Raw genomic sequence first — 3,660 nt, 5'->3', positions numbered from 1 at the left:
TTCCAGGCCAAGCCAAATGTTCGTTGAAGCTGAAATGTATGTAGCTCGTGGCGATTTTGAGATATCGTACAAAATAGAAATGGGGAGAAATGTAGAATAAAAAAAAAAGATCTCTGACAATAACAAGAGGTGATCCGCTGGAGAAGCGGATCCCCAAATATATGGGCCATGGCAAAAAGTGACAGAAATAACATGCAACTTGCTATTCTCGTGCTCAGAAACTTCAAATGTTTATAAAACCGTAACTAGTGGCTCAATTTTCCTCAAATAATGTTTTTTATGATACGGATAGGGATTTGATAATTTTTGTTCCTTTTTGTAGTGCATACCCCAGGCGTACTTTACGCGTATTTCAAGCGTATCGCGCAGAGTAATACACGGGCACAATCACAACCGTAAATTTCAAATTTTTTGAAAATACCCACACGAAAAAATGCTTAAAATTTCTACTTTCGAATTCATAACATGAATAAAACCTATGTCCGTGTAGCTATGCTATTATTCAATACAACTGTTTAGAAATAAAATACACAACATGAACTATGAATACCTTATGTTGCTTCTTATTGATGTTTTTCGCTTTTCTTTTTTTTTTTTTTTTGACTAAATTTTGCTGTTTTTTAATGTGGTTTTTAATTATTCTAGTTATTTTTTTTTTCAATTTTTAACTGTTTTATACTTGTATGACTTGTGCTTGCCTTTGTGCAATACTTAACGGTTTTTATATTTTGATATAATTGTAATTCATATTTTGTACATACAATTTTTTTAGCCTTTGTGCTACCAATTGTATTTTGATGTTTATACCGAAATAAATAAATAAATAAATACCGATATCGTTGTTCAAAATACATCTATATATTACGATTTAGGAATCAGATTAGAAGTTAAAAACTTGTCTCAATTAATGATCCCTTAACAAAAGAGAATGTAATATATTTAAATTAACATTTTTGAATAAATATATAAATAAACAACATGCAAAAAGTGTATCTCGTATCAGATTATGTTTCTCTTAATTTAAAATTTTGTCAAATGAACGTAAAACATATTAATGAATTCATTAAAAGGTATCGTCCGATATTTAACACACCAGTGAAAGAACCAAGTAGCAATATATTGAATTAATAGTTCCACATGATTTCACAAGATCCTCTGTCTACAGCAATATATTTTGGATCAGTTTTGAGTTAGAGAGTTGATATTGGCTCAAATTCCCAAGCTATGTTAAGAGAGACAAAGAGTATGTTAGTGTATATCAAGTATAAAAAATATATACATATCAAATATCTTAAGATTCTTATTGCAAAATCAAATGATATAAAATAATTCATTTTAAATACTTTTTGACCCTAAACAAAAAATTAATGAAATATAATAACTTATAAGAATATTTCTTTCTTCCAATATAAAAACATATATTCATAATAATGCATATAAAACACAAAAAAATCTGACAAAAGTATAACAAATACATTGAAATAGCTTAGAAAATCGGAGTAGGTAATACAGCAGTCAATGCAAAGGCGCTTCAAGATAGATTTGCAAAATTTACCACTGCCTGCGCGTACACAGGCTCTGCTTACCTCGACCTTGCTTGATAACGCATTGGTAACGGTCAAAATCACTCGGTAATCACGTGTGCTTTACCTTTGTAATTAGCAATGTATGTTTAATTAAATTGGCATATAAATCTTTGTATTGAATAACAAACACGATTCCAATTACTATTAAACATTTCTTAAGCGTACGAATTGAGTAATTAATGATTAATTACAGTACTATCATCATCGAGAGAGGGCGCTAGGCATTACGTAATCAACAGCCCAGCGACGGCACCGACCGGTCGTGAAGGAAAGTGGGTTAATTATTAGAGGTGCGTAATTACGATTTCTCCTTAATTAGTGGATCGATTTTCAACATTTTTTTTCCTAAACGCTATTGACACATGCACCTTTCAGCTGATGTAAAAAAAATTGCGAAATTATTGAAATAAATTTGGGCTCTGGAATCCCTAATACTGAGAATGAGTAGTTTTTTGTGTTTTTTTTTTTTTTTTATATTCAACTTTGAATTTAAAGGGTAAACACTTACTGGCAAAAGGCCTAAGTCAGTAAACGTTGCATCATAATTTTTGCTACGAAATAGCCCCGAGTACCACGAGGCGATGTTTAACCGCAGGCCTCATCAGCTAGGCCTAGCTAGGCTATCTGTACTTTATGGGCATGCCTAAGCCTATCCTACAGAGGGCGTAGGCTGCGCATTGCCAACTATCTAGGCCAAGTGCGGTGATGATGGAAGAAAGAAGAGAGGCTAGGCCTAGGCTTAGTAGTAGTAGGCCTACATATTTAGGCATTATTTATAAACTCTCATAAATATATAAGTACAAAGAAACATTGAAGTGACAGATTAACAAACCTTTGGATCTGTGTTTTATCATACATAACACCAATACTATGACAAATCCAACAAACAATAACAACAGCCTTCACTCGTATTTTTAACAATCGTCAATGTGTTTGACGCCCCCTATAAAAAAAATCGTGATACAGCAAAGATCTTATAAACACAGGATAGTTCTCCGCGATCTTGTGTTTATAAGATCTTTGTAATACACCTACAGCCAAAGATCTATAGCGGCGCTATACGATCTTTGATACAGCTAGTCTTGATACAGTAGGCCTAAACAGTAATTTCATAATTCATGTGATCCTCCTCAAAGTGGAGATAACGAAGAGGGAAGTCATTTAGGCTACAACTACACACAATAAATAGACCAAATAAACCATTAACAAACCCAAACAATATACATCATTACAAGATTATTTCACATAGGAATTATATGGTAAAAATAAGATAATTAATATTTGATGGTTAATGGTTTTAAATTTATATAGCGCAAAATACAATGTATCTCTTACCTGTGTAAATAGCACACTGGAAAGAAGAGATGGATGATACTTGCTTGTCTGAAGGAAGTTTGGAGAAGATTCCAAAAAGCTAATTAAGGTAGAAATTATGTACTTTCTTTACATCATCCATTCAGAAAGAAAATAGATGCATCATCCTATGCTTTGTGTTTTTTTAGTGCTTTTATTTTTCTTATATCTTAAATATTTAGCGTTTTTATCCTTCTATTCTTATGCATGTAAAACATTTGTTAATAAAATAAAGTAAAAAGAACATTTAAACATTCATTATTGAAGCATTTGTAAAATATATCAAAATATTAATTTTTTTTTATTTTGCACAGGCCTATATATGCATTTTATTTTTTATGTCAGATTAAGAGAGCTCCCTGACAGTGCACTTGTTTTTTACTTAACTGTCGAGTTTTGATATTTTTTAAAAATCTTTTTTAAGCACTTGTATTCCTATCTTGTAATATTGTTTGTCTTTATTTGTATCAATATTATTATCGACGAAATAAATGATGATGATAAGATATCATTACAGTGGAATTTTTTTTTTTTTTTTATTTCTGTCTCTTATACACATCTAGATTTGTAAATGTAAACAGATTTAGGATGTATAAAGAAAATCTGGTCAAAAAGCACTTCCACAAAGACAGCACCTTGCACAAATTTTTCAACAAGAACAACGTAAAACTTAGCTACAGTTGCACAAGAAACATGGGCAGCACCATCAAAGCCCACAACA

The 3,660-nt window shown here is 31.3% G+C and overlaps 1 protein-coding gene across 1 annotated transcript in view; it reads right to left on the bottom strand.

The window, feature by feature from the left end:
- The window catches only part of LOC117117155 (diacylglycerol kinase epsilon-like), a 33,239-nt gene that overhangs the window by 28,923 nt on the left and 656 nt on the right, over window positions 1-3,660 (bottom strand). The window contains exon 2 of the mRNA XM_033261369.1: window positions 2,922-2,969. The gene's annotated coding sequence lies outside the window, so the exon portion shown is untranslated. The remainder of the gene's footprint in view (window positions 1-2,921; window positions 2,970-3,660) is intronic.

Source organism: Anneissia japonica, unplaced genomic scaffold (genome assembly GCF_011630105.1).
Source record: "Anneissia japonica isolate Jap-2015-1 unplaced genomic scaffold, ASM1163010v1 scaffold407_len587689_cov185, whole genome shotgun sequence".
Lineage (NCBI taxonomy): Eukaryota > Metazoa > Echinodermata > Crinoidea > Comatulida > Comatulidae > Anneissia > Anneissia japonica.
Note: the sequence above shows the minus strand (reverse complement) of the source record. Positions and strands in the feature narration are given on the sequence as shown.